Genomic DNA, 15,428 nt, shown 5'->3' with positions numbered 1-15,428 from the left:
CAAAAAGAATGAATAAGAAAGCTATACATGTGTTCTCTAACTCTCCCCTCCCTGTGTATATATAGGTATATGTATGTACATATGTAAAATCATCTACTCAAAAGAAAGAAACAAAAATATTGAAAACTTGGCCAGAAATTTTGTAAATAATTTACAATAAAAGAATTTCCAAATGTTTAATACGCATAGAGAAAACTGTATAACACTTATATAATATCCAGTAGAAAACAAATTAAAATTAAGTGGATTGTCATTGTCCACACATCATGCAACCAAAGGAAAGAGCATTCTGAGCTTTATGCCACTTGGTGACGTGTGTGCATCCCAGGGGACGCTCTTGCAACTCTCAGATGCCCCTGTTCTGGGCAGCTCTATCCTCAGTCCTCTGTCCTGCACATTCTGGAAGCCTTGGTTTCCCTGCTTAACCTTCTCAACTCAGGAAGTTTTCTGGGCTTTGCTTAAGGCTCCTCCCTGGAATTTCTCTCAGGGCAGCAAGCTGTGGCAAGTGTAGGGTCCATCTCATTTATTTTCCATCTTTCACAAATCATTGTGGGTATTTCCCTTTTCTCTAGTATCTCTAAGCCATTTTGTTCATATATTCCACTTTTTCTTATTGATTCTAACAATAGAATAAATGTGGCCTTTGTTACTCCACTTGCCAGAAGCAAAATTACTATCATCAATTTTTAAACTGTATTCTTCCAGCATAGCTAAAACCAGGGATCTGCTGTGGCAAATTTGTTTTTCATTTCATTTGCTCTTCCATTTGCTTTCCCAAATCTGACACCTTTAACTTTTAGTTAAAAAATAAAATACTAATTTGCCATTATTTTCTCCATTGCTGGCATCTGGTTCATGAAAATAAATACTTTCTGAAATTCTACTTTAGTAGCCATCTGATTATCACGATTCCTGAAGCACATCTTGTCCCTTTGAGAACAATTATAAAAATTTATAAGTTTTCCTGAAATTTCACATTGTTCATATCTCATACCTTGCAAAAGGTGGCAAAGGATTCTTTCAGTAATTATTCAATGCTGTTATATATGTGGAAATGTAACATTCCATGTTGTTGTAATAATAGTTTTTCAAATAAGAAAGATGGGATTTCCTCCACTACACTGGAAATCCAGGCATTTTTCTGGTCATCTTGTTCTAACACAGTTCCCACCTCAGCAGGTAACAAGTGTTCCTGACTCCTTGTTTGTTCCTCTAGTCTGTTATTGGATACTCATCTCTGAAGGTGGAGGCCAGTTCAGATTAGCACATTCTTTACTCTCCTCTCTTTAATCAGGTCTTCCCTACATCTGAGGTCAAATGGGGCCATGATAGCTATCTCAGGAGACAGAAAGTAAAATCTTCACATGGAGAAGCATACACTGTGTGAACTTGAGGTCCTGTATTGAAAAAGCCAAGGTCAAAAACAGGTTTTTCAGAAAATTAAAAATGCTGAAATAAGATTCAGTGACACTCTTTTTCACTTTTTGTCTGTTTACTTGGGTATTACAATTACAATATTATTGTATTTTAAGTCTTTATTACAGTTACTGTGTAATTTCATGAGTCATATATGTTGTCTGCATATGTGTGCATGTAAATTGGCTTCAAAATGCTCAGCAAAACAGATGGGTGTTTACATTTGAAGAGATGAAATAACAAGAGAATAAAGAGAGTATAATAAACTTATTGTGAAAGTTGTAATAGTAACTCCAATGAGTTATAACAAGACAATAATTGACTTGCCAAAAAAAGAATTTGCTTAATAAACCATACCAACTTATTGTGATAATTAAATAATGCATGTGTAGATTATGAAGAATATAGCATTGGTAATAAGAAATTTCTACTAATTTCTGTGGTTGGTTGATCATTACATTCAGGAATATAGAATGGCCCCAAGTTTTCGAAAGAGAAAGTAAAAGTAAAATATTAATGACTTATGTTTTTGAGATGCAGAGGAAATTCATTTGCATTATTCTTTTAAAGAATATCTTAAGGACATATTCATTCACACACATGCATAAATTAGATTAATATGTAGTTGTTTAAGGGATAAATGCAGAAGAAATTAAGAGGTATACCATAGGTCCAGGATAGAACACTATGATCCATGGGCCTAACATAGCTTGCACCCATTCTTGCTATGAAATTTTCTTGAATATAACTATGAATATTTGCTTACATCATGTCTGCAATCTAACATTTTAGATATTAAAATGCATTTACAATATGGAAATTATTATTAAATTTTCAAGAATCATGAAAAATTAGATAAATTGATTGAATTTTTAGTTATGCCAAAGCATGGGCAAAGTATTTTGAAAAATTATAGATTTCAATTAATAATGTAATTGTGTTCACAATTTAATTTTATAGTTTTTATCTCAGATAAATAACTTGAAAATAAGATGTTTCAAAAAAGTAAATAAAATTAGTTTTTACTTAAAATACTTTTGTTCTTTTGAATGGTTTAAAATGCATGAAGTATACAAAGGTTAAACTGGCACATTATACAGGTTTTTATTGTACCACAACATAGCTTTGACGTGATTTTCTTAAGTCTTCAATATATGAAGACATGCATTAGCCTTGGAAAATCACTTCATTTGTTCATACAGAATGTACATTTTAGGTTTTCTGACCTCTCAGATAGATTTCGATTCACTCTTGAATACAAAGAGACAGTATTCTTTTCTAAATAATAAGCATTGTTATGTCAGGATTTTTTTTATCCTTTTATAATATAAACAGAATACTATATTCATTAAGTTGTCCAGGGAGTAAAATTTACTTTATGAAAAAGAACAAATCACAGCTCTCTCTCAGAAATAATACTCTAAGTGTTCCAGGCAAGTTAAATATTTCATGGAAAACATCAATAGCAGCAGCTGTTCACAAGAATTAAGACAACAAAATGTTTTGACTTTGGAAAACAAGTTAGATTAGATAAAATGATTCATTTAAATGTGAATGACTCATCTGTCTGTGTGACCTGCAGCCAGTGGAGTGTTTGCACAAATCACTGCAGAACTTGTCCAATAGCTCATCTCAGAGTCTAGAGGGAAGGGGGTTGCCTCAGGAAGGCTTTGACTCACACTTTCTCCTCTTAAACTCCTGCTCCACAGGGCTTCCTTTCATAGACCATTCAAGTTCAACTAGACCTTTGTATGAGCACGATAATAAAGGTCATCATTCTATGTTATAAAATGTTACAAAACAATCTTATCTGATAATGTCAAGTTTTCATTGGGGATGTTTCTTCTTCTTATTGGAATAATTACTAAGTTACTAGTTAGAATTACTAGAAATTTTGTCCCTTTTTTAAATTCCACTAAAGTCATATGAATAGACACCAAATTTTTATTTATATTTATCATGGACTCTATATCAATTTAGCCTGATTGACTAATTTATGAGTATGCCAACAGAGCAAATAATAGCATTATTTTGATTTCCAAGTCATTTTTGGTAGAGTCAAAAGATAATCTTCTTTTTTCCTGTATGTTTTGAGTCATTCAATTATTTGGTTTTTATACACTTGAAAAAAATTAAAACATTATAATTCCATTACTACTACAAGTATTTTACGTATTTAGAAAGTAATGCCTTTTTATTAAAAATTCTACAATATATTTTAACTCATTTTGCTACCATTTTGTCACTGTTTAGCCACACTAAATCATTAATTGCTAAGGTAAATAAGAAATTTTACTAAAAAAAAAAATTAATGCCCAGATTTATGAGGATAACATTAAATCATCATAATTTATCTACTGTATTTCTAGTATTGAGAGATTATTGACTGAAAGCATCTATAATATTAAATGCATAGACATCATTTAGTCTATCATAACTCCATCATTTTAATTATATGAAAAATAATTATTTAAATAAACGAAAGATAACTAGGATTGGCAATTAGCATGTATTACAGCTAAGCACATGCTGTTATGTGGGGAATTGATAGTTTGATATTCATTTACCATATCTGTCATTTTGCAGATAATACACAGACTGGAATGTTAAATGACTTAAATGATGTCATAAAGCTAAATAGTTTGACATCCTAAATAAGGGTCATCAATATAACATTAACTCAGTTTTAGTTCAAAACTTTAGAAGGCATGATTTAGAGACTTATGAGATATGAACATTTATTGGGACTTTATTTAATTTTTATTCTCAACACTTAAATTTGTTTCTTACCAAAAAAAGAGAAGCTTGAACACAAGGATATAAATTTGTTAATAGTGAGTTTCTAATTAACTAAATCTACTTCTCTTGACTGTCACCTTTATCAAAGACCTTCATAATAGCTTAACTGTAATAACACAAATGTTTGATTGCTCTCAAGTTTTACCCATCCAGAATCAACTTAAAACTACCATTTTACTCTCCTTTTAGAGTGGGGAAAATGAAAATCACTTCTATGCTGTCAAATAAATATTTCCTCTTAATGATGTATGTATTTAATATGTATATGTGTTAATAAATATATATGAATATATATAAACATATATGAATAAGCATATATATTAGTATACATATCAAAATATATATAAGTTAAAGCATACACATACTTATATATACATATATATGCATATATGCTCATGTATAAACACATATAAGCAAACAATGAACTTAAATTTATACTTGGCACACATATACAAATTAAGGCAAAATAGATTATATACATGAATGCATCACTCTCAAGAATTCCAATAAAACAATATGATCTTATATTCAATGAAATTTTTTACAATGCTAATATCATGATCAATAGAAGAAAACATTACAAATAAGACATCATCATAAGTCTGTTAAATGAAATATGCTGCTCATAGAATAAGAATAACCCAGAAAAGGGGAGAAACTATTTTCAAAAGAAGCATTTGATAATGAGCAATACACAAAAAGAAGTTTCAAAATTCAATGATAAAGGAAAAAGTTAACTAAAGTAAGTTCTCTAAAAGCTATCCACAGCATTTCTCTCCTTTCTAGAAAATACTACTTTCCAAAGAACTATGCCAGTAATTTTCTTTATTCTCACTTTATTTTTTCATTCTATGTTTACATTTCTAAAGTATCTAATCTTCTTCCTTTAAAAACTGTGTAAATTAAATAGAAATTTCATTATTCTTTCTTTCACTAGTATATAAGACTCATCCACAAAATTGCTTAGCTATGATCTTTTTTGTTCCTTTTAATATTCATTGAATGATTTCTCTGATAACTCAATCATTTATATTGAGGTTTTTAACTTTTAATGTTTTAATATTTACATTTGCTGCTGTGTTATTCAGTTCTTACAGATATGAGACTATTTCTAAGTATATACTTTAGCTTTCAAAATTGCATGGCATTTTTTTTTATCTGTTTAGTGCTGCTACCTTTTAATTCCATCTTCTCAGAAAATAAGGCTGTTTTCAATACTTGACTGTGTTTGCACTTTCTTAAAATCTAATTTCATATTCATTTATAGAAAACACTGGTAGTGTCTTTGCTTTCAATGTGTTTCTCAAAAGAAAAACTTAACTATGTGATTTTTTTTTAAAGAGAGAGGAGAAGGAGAGAGAGAGAGAGAGAGAGAGAGAGAGAGAATTTATTTATTTATTTTTAGTTTTTCGGCGGACACAACATCTTTGTTTGTACGTGGTGCTGAGGATCGAATCCGGGCCGCACGCATGCCAGGGGAGCGCGCTACCGCTTGAGCCACATCCCCAGCCCACTATGTGATTTTTTTAAGCCAAATCTTCATGACTTTATTTTCTAAGAGACAATACAGTCAAGCTTATATGCAGTGTTATAACTGGTACATTAGTTAATAGACATCTAAGTTATTGTTTCTTGTTTTATTTTCTTGTTTAATACTTTTCTCCTCATCCTTATTTTTAATAATATAATTTTGTATGTAGTTAATGTAGGTTACCTTTATTTACATCTTAATTTTTAAAATTCTTCTCCTATTTAAGAAATCATACAAATATTTCTCTTACATTTTTATTGATGTATTTTATTTTATTATGACTGTCTTATTCTCTGAATAAGATTTTTTTTTTGAAACTTTTATTTGTAAACCATAATCTGTGGGATATGTGTGAAAAACTTGCTGTTTCTCTTATCTCAGGCTTCCCCTTCAAATAGTATATTTTGTTGTTGCTTTTGACAAAATTTAGGACTTGTTCCTGTAATTGGTTTACTGTGACTCAACTCAAAAGTTACTTTTTTCCTGCTCTAGGAAAACAGATCTTGGCTGGTATTTTCTTCCCCCAGATGTCTCTGAAATCCTCCCAGTAGAGGGCAGTAAAGGGTCAAGAGCATATTGCATTGGCTTCCAGTTTCTGGAGTCCTGCATTGCTCTACTTGTCCTCTCTAGAGCCCACTGACTGCAGCAGGGCACTTTCCTTGGCTGCCACGTCACTGAGCACCTGAGCTTTCCGGCTGAATACACATAACAGCTGTTAAGATCCCCATATAAGCATACTGACCCATGTAGGGGCATAATGATAAGAATAACTAAGTGGAAGCCCCTGGAATGTCCCTTCTCTTCAAGATAACAAGTCAGAACCCATACCACATTTATATGAAAATTGTAGAAACTAATTAATTACATTAGAAAAGATTTAGAATAAGCTGGACTGTTCACACTTACCACACCCCTCTTTTTCTTACAATCTAGGCCAGTGTATAAGTCAGATGGAATCATTGGGAACTATAACAAATTCAATCTATTGGTGACCCCATTTATGGATACTTTGCCTAAGTGGAATATTTTCAGGAAAAAAAATTAAGACCTGAGCACTCACAGTTCAGCTTTGATGACTAATCCTGTTTTCTATAATATAATTTTCAAGGACTGTCAGAAGAAGTTTAACTATCAAGTCCAACAGTTTACCTTCACCATGTTGCCTCAAAACTCTGCCAATTATATGACTCTCAACCGAGAACAGTTCCCAGAGATTTTGATCATCTTGACATTCATATAATATCACAGTGCTCTACTGAACTGGCTACATTATTCTTACCGGATCTGATGAGCAGAAAATGGCAAGTGCTTGAGATGTCTTAGTAGGAAGGATGTGAATGATGGATGAGAGATCAACCTCACAGAAATTCAAGAGCCAATCACCTTATTGTAATATTTAGTATTCAGTAGTCCAGGGCAAGTTGAGATATTTCCTTTAAGATGACAGTCAAGTTGCTCTGTCTTGTACTAACTTTCATAAAAGAGAGAAAGAGAGAGGGAAAGACAGGCATAATACTGGTAGGAAATTTTAATACATAGACAACATATGGCATAGAGTCTCCCCTAATGATTTGAGTTTTCAGTGAGACTAGAATAAGTAAAACTTTTGTAATAAGCTCAGGCTACAGTATAAGTTGTTCTAATAGTTGAACCATATTATCTGCTGGATCCAATGATATTTGAAATGCCTGTGTGAAATGCAAATGCTGCATGGAGCCTCTGGCTGAGGTCAGTGGAAAAAACGGAATGAATATCAAAGAAAGGATGACATATATCCCTTGCTACACGAGTCAATTTTAGGAATTAATCTTTGCATATTTCTGTATCATGTTAGGTTTTTTAACATATGTATGCATATGTATGTCTGTTTACTTGAAAATTCTGTTTTCTTTATCTTTTCCAATTTTAATTTCATATTTAAATTGATAAAGATGAACTTTTAGGTAACAGGATATTCTGTGGGATGTGACTGAATTTAAAAGGTAACTGATATTTTAATATATTCAATGATTAACACAACAAATCTTGTAATGACATGCATCCTTGTTTGGGGAAAGGTGAACTTTTTTTTTTCTTTTTCATGTGCAAGAATGATAGGTGTATCTTAAATAGAAATACAGTTATTTTCCTGTTGGACCAGGAGTTGAATGTATGTAGAGGATGTATATAGAAGCTGCATAGTTAAATTTAAAGGTGCTCCAGTAACTCATTACCATAGTTTCCCCTTATCTGCAGTTTCAAATTCTATGATTTTTGCTTTCTGCAGTTTAGGTTACCTGTGCTCAACTGCAATCTGAAAATATTCAAATGAGTATTCTAGAAATAAACACTTCATAAGTTTAAATTGTGTGCCATTCTGAGAAAAGCAATGAAATCGTGAGCAGTCTCGTTCCTTCTTGCCCTAGTTGTGAATTTTTCATTCATCCAAAGAATCCACATTGTCTCCTCTAACTGCTTGTAAATTGCTTAGTAGCCCCCAGGTTAATAGACAGATTGTTGAGGTATTACAGTGCTCATGTTAAAGTAACCTTTATTTTATCTAATAATTGTCCCAGAGTGCAAGATAGTGATATATACTGGCAATATGTATATGCCAAAGAGAAGACATAAGGTGCTTCTCTTAAGTGAAAAGATTAATCCCCAACTTATGGAAAAAGTAACTGTATGTCGAGAGTAGTAAATTATTATTGTTAAATCTCTTAATGTGTGCAGTCTGTAAATTAAGATTCGTCATAGGTGCACATGTATAAGAGAAAACAGTATATGCAGAGTTTGGTATTCTCCTTGATTTAGGCATACACTGGGTGCTTTGGAATGTATCCCCCCTTAAATAAAGGGAGATCTTCTATACTGCCTGTTAGCCCCTAATTTCTTTACCTATTCCGGCTAGTAGTGAAGCCTTGTCAGTAGAGGGTACTAGAGAGTTGTACAAAAGGAAATGCCTTTTACTCTCTGGCTGGTTTGCTCACTGTTTGGAGCCCCTGCAGTGCACTTGGCTTTCTCCAGGACCCAGCTTCTAATGCTCCCCTTGTCTCTAGTGCCTACCTCCTGTGTTGCATGGAGGCCAGAAGTGCTAAGCAGTCAGCAGCTGTTCTTGGCGTCTCCTAGGTGGTATTCACAGCTGTGTGCCTCTGATATCTTCAGGGCTCATGTTTTTCCCTAAACCTGCCCCTGTAGTAAATGATCAGCATAATCCAGTCAGCAGCTTTCCTCAACACCCTCCTTTAGGCTATTTGGTAGTGAAGTGCCCCTATAGAGACTCTGCACCATGATCAGCACTCCCTAATGTCTTACAGAGAGGGTTTCCTACAAGCACCAGAGGGCAATTTCCAACTTCCTTCAGCACACCACCAGTCACTTCTCAGCATTCAGTGAGCCATGGCTGTGCCCACTCCAATAAGAGGATCTCAGGCCTAGGCAGGGGGCTCATCTTTCTGCGCTGCATCTCTGCTCCTCATAGCTGTTCTTACTGTGTAATTAAGTTTTCCTTTGTTTCTTTCTGGCAAGGATTGGTTATTCTAATCCCCTGTTACAGTATACATATGCACTCATATGTATGTATATATGTTAATATCCCTCATTTGACCCAAACTAATACATGACTTTTCTCTCCATATGGTCAGTAGTATTCATTTAACATAGGAAATATGTTCCTTCTGTCTCAGTAGCACCATCTAAAATTCATATAAGACATTCCCAAATTATTATCATTAAATATATTACACTAAACAGTGCATATTTACATATCTATGTATTTCATATACATATGAAATGTATATATAATATTTATGTCAATCTTTCCTCTCTTTATTTGTCATGTGGAGCCTCAAGGCCTCTATTCATTAACTTGGCATTCATATTTTTCTCTGAATGTTTTCTTCAAATGAGGTGTGGACATCTGCAGTTTCAGCCTATCTGCAGTATTTTGCTCCTCTTTTAATTATTTTACTTGGGCTTTCTTTCTCTGATGTCTCCTCCACTTTGGATGCATTGTTTTTTTAAGATTTATTTTTTTAATTGTAGTTGGAAACAATACCTTTATTTTATTTATTTTTGTGTGGTGCTGAGGATTTTCAAGCTAGGCCAACCACTCTGCCACCGAGTTACAACCCCAGCCCTGGATACATTGTTATTTATCTTTGTCAGCCATTTATGTTCTGAGGCTGGCTTACCTTAGTGCTCAGCATTTCTGAGACTTCTGGATCATGCATTGATCTGTATTTCTACATGTAGTTTATACATCTGTAGATCATCAATTCGGGCCCCAGAAACTAACTTCCTCACTCTCCAGTCTCCTATGACCTCTCAGCCTGATGTACTTAACCTTTCTGCAAGATATAGAAATATCTAGTGGGTAATCTTCCACATTGAGACATCTTGCTTGTGTGAAGAAACCCTGTAAGAGTGGCCTTGAGCATCCCTTCCAATGGCAGCTTCCTGCTGCTTCTGCAATGAATTTGCTCTGGAAATATGGATGACTTAGACGTGAATTTGTTTTTGCAGATGTATTTATGAGTTATATATATGCATCTCAAAGGAGAGATATATTTCAGTTTTTGCTATCTAATAATATACCAATGCTATGCAATTTAGAAAATTTAAAAATATTCTTGTAAATGTTTTGATTATAAAAAGATACATTTTGTTGTGGTATACTTTATATGAAGTCCCTTATTTAGCTCTTTAAATATTTTTTTTTTCAAATAAATCTCCTGTAATGTATCCTAGTTACAAATATGTCCATATCACTTACTTAATGTCTTATATTTGTTACAATGTATAACATGTTTTTGTAATCTAGTATATAATACACATATATGAATAAATAATTATAACTATCTATTATATATCAGAGTTATCTAGAAAATGCTATAATATCCCCAAGGTACATTCTTAAGAAAAATAAGAGCCAATTTGACCTGGAAGTTTACAATAAATAATTTTAAATAAATCTTGCCATATAGTACTTTGCAATTATGTTATATATCCATGTGTGCTTAAACAAGATAAGCAGAATATCTGGGAAACAGGCTGGGAATGGAATGGCACTATGAAGAAAGTAGATGAAATAAAAGGAGAGCTGTATGATTAAATTCAAAATTAAAATTAACAATGGTGTGACACCATACAGATCTAGATTTATTCGGTTTATTTTTTCTTAACACTATTGATTTTCTCTGATTTGGCTTTTTGATTCCATTAATAATTGGCATTTTGGGGGGCATTGTATAAAAATAAATTGATCTGATACAGGACCTGAAAGGGAGTTTCTTTTTTTTCCTAAAATAAACTGCACTATTTCTCCCCAAATATTGCATGTGAACTAGAACATCTGGATAATTTGTCCAAGTGAAAAATTAGGTACTAAATGAACTATGTAGTGTGTTTATGCTACTTAATGTATAAGAAACTATAGAGGTAGAACTGTGTGTGCATGTGTGAATCCTGTAATGAAGCCACGCTGTGTCATGGAACTGCTGCTCTGCTGTTTTATTTATTTTTTCCTCCCCTGGCTTCAATATTTCTGAATTAGGCAAGTATTATATGAACATATTTCCCATGCAAAAATGTTGAGGAATAATATCAACATTTATGTTACAGTCAAAGAATATAAATTAAATACTGTCCTCAGAAAACTGAAATCATTGCAGCTGAAATGCTTTTTCCTCGGTCCTTTGAGGACCTGGTATTTGTAAAAAGAACTTTTAAATAAATTATTTTTCTTCTCATTGACATTTATCTTGCAAATGCAAATTTTAGACTGCAAGAGAAATATGAAACAAAAGTTCAGAAGCCATGCTATGAATGTACTGAATTCATTCACTACATTATATTAAGGTCTCGGTCCCCACAGTGATGAGTCCTGTGCTATCAAGAAAATATATACATATATTAGTCATTTTGCATATAATTCAAATTATAGAAAACATAATTTTGTTTACTTGGGTTTAGATATAAATAGAATGTACTGTAAAAGAATATTTTATACTAAAGTAAGAAATGCTTGTGAACAGCCAGAAGAGACTTGATAAATAGTACCTGAATTCTCATGTTGTTGCTGTTGCAAATACGTTGATCATTAACTTCTCAAAGGTTTGTAACCTAGCTCAGAGCACACAAGAAAAAAAAGTGATATTTTTGAAAATCAAAATCACACCTAAATGTAAAATATACTTATTCAGAAAAAAAAATATTTGAGTGCTGATTACATGGTTGACTCTGAGGAAGATATAGAATGGTGACTAAAACACACTTGGTTCTTATTCTCCTCAAGTGGAGTCAAATAAAGGATAACTAAATAGCTCTAACTAAGGGAGGAAAAAATAAAGTATCACCTTCCATTCTCCCCTCCTAAAAGAAAAAGAGCAACAATAACAAAATTTCACTTTGCTTTTAGAAAAGTAATTTGAATTTATCACTACAACATTTTTAAGAAAACAAAGTTTATACTATTTTAATCATTTTTAAGAGTGCAATTATTCTTAACAAAAATTGGAACTTCTTAACTTTACCTTTGCAAAATTGATCTCTTCTTAGGACACAGTGCTTGCTATCCGATTTTTTTTCTTTAGCCAAGTATGCTTTTCAAAAAGCACCTTCCCCAATGATTTTTTTTTATATTTTGCATTATAATTCTTAATACACCATTATACCATAATTTATCATATCTCTGATTATATATAAGGTATGTTGACACCAAATTCACATCTTCATACATGTATTTTTGTATTATGATGAGGGTCAAAAGAGACCCTTATCACCCCAACATTTTATTCTGAAATTATGAATTTGTATGGGCATATATGTCCCAAAGTAATTTGTGTTTCTTCAGGTCAGTGATGACATCTAAAATATTTTGCCTCAGTTAGAAAATCACACCAGGAGCTCCAAATTATTTTTTAACTGAACTTAACTGAAAATTAAGGTATATGACTTGATAATAATTTGGTTTAAATTATATAGGACATAAACACAGAGACAGACATAATGTAGTAAATTGCAAATTGAGTGAGCTGTGGCTATGCATGTAAAATGATGACAAGGAGGTCCAGGGTCTGGAGGCTTTTGTCTGAACTTTGCAGAAAATGCTCCTGAGAAGTCAGACTGAGTACTTAGGTAGATGAAAATGGCCAAGATATTGTAAATGCATCTCAGAAAAATAAAGATGTTTTATCATATGTCATCAAGGAAATTCAAACTACACGATGATGTGATATCACTATGCACCTGTTAGAATGGCCAAAATCCAAAACAATAACAAAACCAAATACTATGAGGACTTGGAACAACAGGATTTTCATTCATTGCTGTGGGAATACAAGATAATATAGTCAGACAGGCAGACCTCTTGGTAGATTCCAACACAACTAAACATATTCTTTTCACATGATTCAACAGTTATGCTCTTTAGTAGTTTTCCAAAAGAGTTGAAAGGTTGTGAGCACATAAAAACCTACAAAGCTTCATAGAAGCTTTTTTTTTTGCAAGCAACCAAGATGTCCTTCAGTGGGTGAATGGATAAATATTCTGTAGTACAGCCTAACAATGGAATATTATTCAACGATAAAAACCAGTAATATTTCAAACTATTAAAAAAAAACTTAGAAGAGATTTATGAACATATCGCTAGTAAAAACAGTCACTCTGAAAAGCCTACACACACTGTGTGATTCCACTTATATTACAGGCAAGAAAAGCCAAAGTAGAAATGACAAAACCATCAATGAATATTAAGCACTGGGGAGGAAGACAGGGAATATGGGAAACACAGAGGAATTTTAGGGCAGTGAAATTACACTGTATGATACTATGATAATATGTTTATAAATACGTGTTTATATATATGTGTGTGTGTGTGTGTGTGTGTGTGTCACTGTTTATCCTAATCCATACAGGTCTAATACCAAGAGTGAATTCTGATGGATGCTATGAACTACCTAATATTGATGAATCAACTCCAGTGGGGGATGTGGATGATAAGGTACAGTGTGCGTGTGTGAAGGAAGGGGTCCAAAGGAAGTCTTTGTACATTTCTCTCAACTTTTCCTTGAATGTAAAACAGCTCAAAAAATCTTTAATGAGTGAAAGAATGAAGGAAATCTCCCTTTTTAAAAAGGAAAGGAAGGAATGAAATAAAGAAATAAAAGTAAAAACAAGGGACAATGTGGTTTAAACCTGTAGGATCTTTTGAGAAATGTCTCCTGGAAAAGGAGTCGCCCACTACCTGAGAAACATTAAATGTAATTGCTTATTTGAATGCATATGCTTTGATACACATATTGAGAAAAATCCCATCTAAAAAGCTAGAGAATAGATGGAAAAGAGATTCTCAGAATAGAAATGAAATTTGGAGAAAATGAAGCTAAAGATTATTTTAAAATTCATTTTTTAATTTCAGTTTTTAATTGTGTACGCTAAGTTTCAGAATCCCCAAGACCGCCCCATCCCACAGTTCCAATAGTTTGCTTGAAAGACTCATAAAATTCAAGAAAACTTTTATATACTCCTAATACATGCAAATAACATAACAGGATCAATTTAACTCCCCAGTGTTTCTGTCAACTTTGTGTCGCTGTGTCCAAAAGACCCGAAAAGAACAAGACAGAGGAGAAAAGATGATTTTGTCTCAAAGTTTCAGAGGTCCCACTCCACAGTAGGTTGACTCCATAGCTCTGGGCTCAAGGTACAGCAGAATATCATGGTGGAAGGAAATGATGGAGGAAAGCAGTTCAGACCCTGGCATCCTGGAAGCAAAGAGAGTGCTCTGCTCACCAGGGACAAGAATATAAACCCTAAAGGCATGCCCTCAGTGACATACTTCCTCTAGTCACATCCTACCTGCCTATAATCACCGTATAATCCATATCAGTGTATTAATCCATCAATTAAGTTACAGCTCTTCTAATCTAATAATTTGACCTCTAAAAATTCTTGAATTGTCTCACACGTGAGCTTTTGGGAGACACCTCATATCTAATCTAAAACACCCAGTAACTCTGCTTCATATTCATCCTTCTCCCCATTTCAATACAGTGCTGGGCTCCCTTTTATTTTAATGAGATTCCATTTTTATTTTTTCTTCTTGTCTCTCTCTTCCAAATATGTTGGAAAACCTATGACCTTGCTTTCTGATTCGAGGTTATTTTTTTTTTTATCATGATACTTTTCAGTACCAACCATTTTAATTAAAATGGCATACTTTCCTCCTTTATGGTTGAATAAAACACCAGTGTGTATATACACCATGATTTTTAAATCAATTTATCTGTCAGTGGGTACCAAGCCTGGATCCGTAACTTGACTACTGTGAATTATTCTGCTATAAACGTTGCTGTGCATGTATCAATATAGTATATTGACTTAAATTCTTTTGGATAAATATCCAGAAGTGGTATTGGTAGATCATATGGTTTCTGCCTGTCTAATCTTTTGGGTAGCAATTATACTGATTTCCATATGGTTATGCTAATTTTTAATCCTAACAACAGAGTATTAGTGTTCCATTTTTACCCACATCCTTGCCAGCATTTATTGTTTGTGTTACTGATGATTGCCATTATAACTAGAGTAAGATGAAGTCTCAGTGTAGTTTTAAATTGCTTTGCTCTGATCACTAAGTACATTAAACTTACTTCTAATGTTTGATGCCCTTTTGTACTTTTTCTTTCAGGACATGTCTGTT

Source organism: Marmota marmota, unplaced genomic scaffold (assembly GCF_001458135.2).
Source record: "Marmota marmota marmota unplaced genomic scaffold, marMar, whole genome shotgun sequence".
In the NCBI taxonomy this organism is placed as follows: Eukaryota; Metazoa; Chordata; class Mammalia; order Rodentia; family Sciuridae; genus Marmota; species Marmota marmota.
This window is presented reverse-complemented; position numbering follows the sequence as displayed.